Source organism: Cydia pomonella, chromosome 27 (assembly GCF_033807575.1).
Source record: "Cydia pomonella isolate Wapato2018A chromosome 27, ilCydPomo1, whole genome shotgun sequence".
Classification (NCBI taxonomy): Eukaryota; Metazoa; Arthropoda; class Insecta; order Lepidoptera; family Tortricidae; genus Cydia; species Cydia pomonella.
This window is the reverse complement of record NC_084729.1, coordinates 1,091,035-1,099,078: the sequence shown is the minus strand read 5'-3', so window position 1 is coordinate 1,099,078 and position 8,044 is coordinate 1,091,035.

Below are 8,044 nucleotides of genomic sequence, written 5' to 3'. Positions count from 1 at the left end.
ACGCATAAAAACTCGAAAACACGCGTTTTCCCAAACATAAGACTAATCTAGATAGATTGTATACCCCCAAAAACCCCCATATACCAAATTTCAGCGAAATCGTTAGAGCCGTTTCCGAGATCACAGAAAAATATATATATACAAGAATTGCTCGTTTAAAGGTATAAGATATAAGATAATTTAACTGTATAATTAACGTTGTGCCTATCCGAATATTTTAATAATTTAAATATTATATTGTTACTGAATAATGCCTTGATTAATAACCTGACATGTAATATTTATAATATCATTAATAAATGACTATGCGTTAGAGTGCGTGTTAATATATTTTTGAGCACTTTGGCCGCTCCGATATATCTGATGGCGACACATGGACAGACATTGGACATGGATGTGTGAACATGGACGCAAAACTTGAACCAATTCATAAAAGTATGAAATTCTGACAAGAAACAAGCTTAAAAACCGGGCCTTTTTTGGTGCAGTGCAATATGTAGCATAATGTTTGATTTTGAATGATTCATATATGTATTTTTAAGTCTTGTTAAAAAGGCTGAGCCTTATAGTTTAAACAATGTTTTAATGTAGCCATTTGTACAATTATATGTATTATAAGATTGTAACCATACCAAGGATTGACAGGAGCAAAAATGAAAATGAAAAATGAAAATGAAAAATGAAAATGAAAAATGAAAATGAAAAATGAAAATGAAAAATGAAAATGAAAAATGTAAATGAAAAATGATTTAGGTATCAAAATTGCAGCTTATTACACAGTAGAAGAGTATTAAATTTTTAGGAGCAATCTATTGTTAGATAGTCTAGGAATAGTGTCCTGAGCCCTAAACTAGGTAAACCTGTCTTATAGGGATCAGGGAACCACCGCTATTTCTAGAAATGCAGCAAAGGTTACTTGGGTACACAAATCTAAAAATTGGATAATCAATTGCAATCGATATCGATTGGAAGCAATTTCTAAATCATAATAACACATGTCCTCGAGCTAAACGTTATTAAGAGGTTCCCCAACGCCAATGACCTTCGATCTGAATCCCTTAGTTTTCTAATGTTTTTTGTAGCTTATCATATTATCAGCAACGGCTGTAAGCAGTATAGTATACCATATTTACTTCAAAGTTCACTGTCTTCGAGTTCGAGATATTTGGCTTCAAAGTTGAACAAATTTGGGCCAAAAAAACTGTCCATAACTTTTGTGTTAATTACTTTAAAATTAAAATCTCTGACCAGTTTTTAGAGACGTTGAAGACGAACCCAAATGTGTAGATTTCGTACATCTAAAATCCTTAACAGCGATCAAGTAACGAAAAAAGTGTTTTTTAAGACAATGTTTAAAAATAATATAAAAAAATAAGTGTTCATTTCTTTCAAAATCTGCCAGACAGGAATGGAGATAAAAGATTGAAGAATCGATAGCCTTTTGTCTTATAATTCTATCTATAGTGCAAATGTCGGAGTAACGACTCAGAACATTTGAAGTTTGTGCGGACTATGAGACTGGGTTGTTGCAAAGACGTCCGGCCACCTGCCATAACAATGTTACCACTAATTATTATTTCTCTATATTTATTTATTTATTGTTATTAAATGGTACATAATAAAAAAAATGCAAGCAAATTTTGTCAGTACAAAATGGCACGAATTTCAAAATATGTATAGAAGATAGATAATTTAGACAAAGATGGCTTGCCAGAGTATGACGTACGATTTAATTTTTATTTCTTTTTACTTTTTATGTGAATAAGGTTTGAGGATATTTTACTGCCATAATCTTACATAAGAAATATAATTTTACGCCATATTGTAAAAATATGCGTTAACTTGAATCAAAGATAATTTGAAATAGAGGTGTATTGTCAAAGAAAACTTTGTAGCCAAAGTAAATTTACTGTCATCTTTCGACACATGATTAAAACTTTTAGAATTTCATTTGACTTTAATTCTTTCACTGATATGTGATAAATTTATTAAATATCAAAATTTGGCGCCATTTAATAGATCAAAGGCCAAAGGTATGGCAGCATCGTTTCGAGCGATGGCGCCATAACCTTAAGGTAGTGCCCGGTAAGATGGCGCCACTTTTTGATATTTAACAAATTTAACACATATCACTGAAAGAAAAAGGATCAAAGTCAAATGGCGTTCAAAAATTTTTAATCTTGTGTCGAAAGATGGCATTAAATTTACGTGCCTGCAAAGTTTTCTTTAACAATACATCTCTATTTCAAATTGTCTTTACTTGAATTTACTGTTATAGTGTCATACCAAGATAAGTTGACAGCGATTTTGACAGCTTAGACAGTGCAGGTGTCATTTTAAACGTCAAACATCTATGAAATTATGACGTTTACTTAACACTTGCACAGGCTGGGTTAGCAAAATCGCTGCCAACTTAGCTTGGTCTGACTCTAAAGAGACGCAATACACTTTCATCTAAATTGTTTGGTACAATGCCTCAAGGGCCTATTTTAGATATAAGCTAGTTATAGTATTCATCTGTATATATCCATTATGTATATTGTTATTGTCAATAAATAGAATTACAATTGTTTTGAATAAATATTCTTGTATGAATGTTGTTTAGGGACTCAATTTGATTGCTTTTTTTTAAGTATGCACTTACGTTGATGTATTGTTTTGAAGTTAATAGATTTGTTTATTACATTACTTTTCAACTTGAGAGTATTTTTATTATCCTACTTCTATACTAGTATAATTTTATACTTTACTAGTAGCCGTGAGCTGTAGGCCTCACGAAGTTCCATGGCTCCGCCATTTTGAAAAAATCAAAAACTGAATCGATAAAAACTATTCAATCATCGAACATGCTCACAAAATTTCACGTGAATCGGTTGAGAATGGGGTTGGCAACTGTCAAAGGTTTGCATAGATGACGCCATCATAGCTTGCCCCTGTCTCTAGTTTTGTTCTATGAGATTTGGCTTAAAGTACTGGAATCCAGGTCACAAAATTCCAAAAAAAAAACAAGAATTTGACACAATTCTAGGGATTGACAGGGCAAGCTATGATGGCGCCATCTGTTTAATACTTCGACCGGCTAATCCCATTGCGACAACAACCGCACCACGGGAAGGCTACGCGCTACCGTCGTCGTTCAATGTCGAGTTCGAGGCAAAAAAGAGTACCTAGAAGACCGGCTTTCTATTTTGCGCTGTGGGCCAGATTGACATCAGTATTTTGGTTGTAAAAACGTCTGACAAGTTTACCGCAGAACATATAAACCAAACAGGTTTAACCTTTTCAACGCCAAAGACCACTAAAACGGTCATCGTCTGTCGTGCCCGCGGCGCCAATGACCATTAAAAAGGCTATGGCGGACGTTGTCAAAGCGACTTTCCTACTGTCAGTTAAGCTTCATATTCGCTCTTCACCAGTTAACTTTTTGGCGTCCATGGCATTTCTTGACACGTGTGGAAAAGCGTTGAAAAGGTTAAACCCAATGTTATTAGCTGGAAGTTATTTTGTTTTGTCCGTTTACAAACAAATGAATGTTTTGCTGTCTGCGACAATTAATATTTAATTCTATTAAATCCTGGCAGAATTCCACTCCAAACCCAATACTTTGGAAATCAAAAACCACACGACTCCCGGAGGGGTAGCCCGCAAGTTTCTCACCCTGGTGACGAAAATGGGTACCTAATATTATAAAAGTAGATAAAGTAAACAAAAGGTAATCCAACAATACATTTATTAGTTATTATTTCTTTTATTCATCTCAAGTCTTAGATTAAGTTAGATTATTTTTATTTCTTGATATGTTATGACGACCGGTCTGGCCTAGTGGGTAGTGACCCTGCCTATGAAGCTGATGGTCCCGGGTTCAAATCCTGGTAAGAGCATATATTTGTGTGATGAACACGGATATTTGTTTCTGAGTCATGGGTGTTTATACAGGGTGTCCCAAAAAGGACACGCCATAGCGACACTGGAGGTAGACCAGCCTGAGAGGGTTCCAACCAACCTAACATGACCCTAGTAAAAGTTGCACCGTTTTCAAGTTATTGGCAATTTAACGTTTTTCGTGAATTTTGACCGTTTTCAGCATTTTTAGGCTCAGTGTGCACTTATAAAGCCCTTAAAATAAGTTTTTTTTATGTGTACGGCACCATGAATAGTTAATTAGGATAATAAAAGAGATATTTCATCGATAACCTACGTGAAATGTAAAAAAACAAGGGCTTGATCTAAAGTTTTATTCGCAGCGAAACATCAATTTCAACTTTGACCACCTGCCGTGAAAAAAAACTACTTAAAAGGTAACAAAAAAATAACGCTATAATATTAAGCATTTTATGCAGATTCTAAAATGGTATAAAACATGCACATTTCTGCCATAAAATAATGAGTTATTATCATCTTTCGAATGCCTCATAAAGCTAAGTTGGACTAGGGAATCTGCAATCCAATGACGCGTAATTCATCTTGGATTCTTATTGGCTTTGAGTGCAAGTTCTCAAATGGTTAAAAGAGTGAGACAACATGAGATGCACTCGCTCTATCTCGCTCTTTTTATCTCAACTTTGTCACACGGTCAACTGCTACCTGGGATTATCGTAGGGCTTATCTCTTTGAAGACAGAAGTGTAAGCTTTTGTTTGTACAATTGTGTCATCCATATCTAATAAGCATTCCGGAATGCGTAAGCTGTTATGATATCATTGCTACTAAGTAAGGATATCATGAAGTAAGAAAGGTTCGAAAAAAATGTAATACAGATTGAAGTTTCATTGATTTATTTATTTTTTACAACAGGTGCTCAAATTGTTTTCCACCGACTCGTATGCACGCTTGGCAGCGTCTTCTGAAATTTCTTGTTAATTTCCTTAAGTTAATTTCGGATATGTCTCGTGCTGCCTGAAATACACGTCGCCGTAGTTCGTCTTGGGACCTTATTGGCTCGGAGTAGACCTTGTCTTTTAAGCATCCCCAATAAAAAAAATCCAATGGATTTAGGTCCGGCGAACGCGGTGGCCATAATACTGGTCCTAATCGGCCGATCCATCTTCTTGGGAATGTCTGCGAGAGATGGTCGCGAACATCGCGAGCGAAATGTGCTGGGCAGCCATCTTGCTGGTACCACATCCTCTGTCTCAGTGCGAGCGGTGTGTCTTCAAGTAAAACTGGCAGATCGTTTTGCAAGAACTGCAGGTAATTTCTCCCATTTAAAATAGCTGGCAACTCGACCGGTCCTATTATTTGGCCATTAAATATTCCCGTCCACAAATTAATTTTAAATTGATGTTGGGACCGGTCTTCTCTCCCTTCGTGTGGGTTTTCAATTTGCCAGCTATGAATATTGTGGAGATTGAGATACCCATCTCTTCTACACGTGGATTCGTCGCTCCACATCACTTCATTAAAAAAGTTTTCATTTTCTTCCAGTTTTTGAAGCATTTGTCGGCAAAATTCAACGCGGGGTGCGTAATCCGTCGGAAGAAGTGTTTGCAGGCGTTGAATATGATACGCATGATATTTATGACGTTTAAAAATTCTCTGCGCTGAGGATTTATTTACGCCGATACGACGTTCAATATTTCTTAGAGAAATTTCTGGCTCTCTTTGTACCATATTTAAAACCACGTCGTCAATAGTCCGGGGCCTTCCTTCAGCGTAAGCCTGTCCTGGCCTTCTGCCATTTCGATATGCATTCACAACTCTTAAAATGATTTCATGATTCGTGGCATGCCGATTGGCATACCTTTGATTGTACAATCTTGCAGCTGATCTGGCGTTGTATGAGACAATTCCTCTGTTAGAGACACGCCTAGTTTCTCCATAGATCATGTGCATGTCACTGTACTCACGATCGGTGTAGTTGTGATCTGCCATTGTGATGGAGAGGTTCCAAAAAGCAATAATCAGTGTCCGTGAGCGGTGCCAAGTTGTCGTTTCAGTCCCACAAACATACCAAGTCAAAAAGAAATCAGAGTCCAGATGAAAGCCAAGTAGATTTGTTTAGGACCACGAATACACAGCAGCAAAGATAACACAACAATTGCACGAAACACACGGTAACGAACTAATCAGGATTAGGATTCCTAAATACTTACTAGAGATAAGGATGACTAGTGGCTATCCCTCCTCCTTCTGTTTTTAAAGAGATAATCCGTAGGATAATCCCAGGTAGCAGTTGACCGTGTGACAAAGTTGAGATAAAAAGAGCGAGATAGAGCGAGTGCATTTCATGTTGTCTCACTCTCTTAACCATTTGAGAACTTGCACTCAAAGCCAATAAGAATCCAAGATGAATTAGGTACGCGTAATTGGAGGCAGCTCGAAACATATCCAAAAAGGATTGCAGATTCCCTAGGCCAACTACGTATCGTACGCGGTCCACTGCTTTGCTATCCGTTCCATTTACTCGCAAAAAATATGTAAAAAACAAATTTTTAGCAAGATCATGCAATATTTACAACAAGAAATATTCACACATTGATTTGTTCCAGCATAAGTGTAATAAATTTGTTTCTGTCATCAAACAAACAAAATAAAATAATAAAAAGAAACAAAACAAATCATAACAAAAAAAAAAATGGTAATTCCGTTATCTACTTCGTAGCTCTTAGTAAAAGTGTAAGCTTGTCTTGTATTGTTATTGTAATTGTACCTATTATTTGAAATTTCAAAGTCTAAATAAAATTGTGCTTGTTATTTTCAAAATTCCAAAGTATGCTTGTTATAATTGTTAATCGTGCTCGTGTATTATCTTATTTACTAAATGTTACTGTTAAATTCAACTTTAAATTAAAAATACCCAAAAATTGTACTTTTTTTCGGAGCAAAGGAATTTTGTATTAGCTGTAAGTGGAAACTGTTTTGGCTTATGTTCTAACTTTATCCTGTACCTTATTGTATTATTATGTGCTGTATGTTTCCCAAATAAATAAATAAATAAATAAATAAATAAATAAACTTAGCTTTATGAGGCATTCGAAAGATGATAATAACTCATTATTTTATGGCAGAAATGTGCATGTTTTATACCATTTTAGAATCTGCATAAAATGCTTAATATTATAACGTTATTTTTTTGTTACCTTTTAAGTAGTTTTTTTTCACGGCAGGTGGTCAAAGTGGAAATTGATGTTTCGCTGCGAATAAAACTTTAGATCAAGCCCTTGTTTTTTTACATTTCACGTAAGTTATCGATGAAATATCTCTTTTATTATCCTAATTAACTATTCATAGTGCCGTACACATAAAAAAAACTTATTTTAAGGGCTTTATAAGTGCACACTGAGCCTAACAATGCTGAAAACGGTCAAAATTCACGAAAAACGTTAAATTGCAAATAACTTGAAAACGGTGCAACTTTTACTAGGGTCATGTTAGGTTGGTTGGAACCCTCTCAGGCTGGTCTACCTCCAGTGTCGCTATGGCGTGTCCTTTTTGGGACACCCTGTATGTATTTAAGTATTTATAATTATAATATATTATATATATCGTTGTCTAGGTACCTACAACACAAGCCTTATTGAGCTTACTGTGGGACTTAGTCAATTTGTGTAATAATGTCCTATAATATTTATTTATTTATTTATTTATTTTTTTATTTTTTTATTCATTTATTTATTTATTTATTATGTTACGTCTTTACAATACGGTTTCTTACTTTACGGTACAGTTTCTTCATCCCTTTTGTCATAAAAAAACATTAAAAAATGACGCAGCCATAAGCGTTGATGTATAACGATACTAAACGACTTGGAGGATTTAACAGCTGGAGACGCCTTGTGTGTAACTTTCTGTACAAAACAGTCTGCCAGTTTTGCGGGGGAGGGGCACGTCAAATTTATGGCTATTTGAGGTTGACGTCCACAAAGCCGCATCGCACGCAACGTATCAGTGAACGCAGTTATGTGAGTTTCTATACAAAGAATACTAAAATCCGTTGTGTGCAATGCGTTCGATGCACGCGATGCGGTCCTGTGGACGCCTAACTTTGTACGTAACGTTGCGCCAACATTGCGCCGAACAGTAGCCATATAGCTAGACTAGCTAGT